Source organism: Arachis ipaensis, chromosome B07, assembly GCF_000816755.2.
Source record: "Arachis ipaensis cultivar K30076 chromosome B07, Araip1.1, whole genome shotgun sequence".
Taxonomy (NCBI): Eukaryota; Viridiplantae; Streptophyta; class Magnoliopsida; order Fabales; family Fabaceae; genus Arachis; species Arachis ipaensis.
This window is the reverse complement of record NC_029791.2, coordinates 23,978,791-23,979,306: the sequence shown is the minus strand read 5'-3', so window position 1 is coordinate 23,979,306 and position 516 is coordinate 23,978,791.

The following is a 516-nucleotide window of genomic DNA, read 5'->3' as shown; positions in this document are numbered from 1 at the left end:
AAAAAATATAATTATAAAAAATTAACAAGAATAATAAAAAAATAAAAAATAAGTTGTATCCCTTGTTAGTGTCTTTGTGTCCTTCTTGTCAGGATGGACACAAAATACACTAATTCAGTGTCCTTTGACACATTGTCTCTGTCCATATCTCTTTTATCAAATACGATTTTATGTTTTTATATTCCTGTCTCAGTGTCCTGTCTTTGAAAACAAACGAAGCCCACTAGTCATTCAAGGGAGAGTGTACAATATGGATGACCGTTGACCATCAACTATTCCTCCAATTAAGTTTACTTAGATGGTACAAAACTTTAATATAGACGATGCTATCTTTCCAAAATTTGAAAAAGAAAATTTTTGTATGAGTATAAACAGACGCAGAGACATATGATAGACCATCAATAACAATTCTTTGTTCCTCTATATTATCTATATATAAATTATTTTTTTCTCTCTCTGTCATACAATACTAATATATATAAATTATTTTTATTATATTAAAATATTAATTATGAT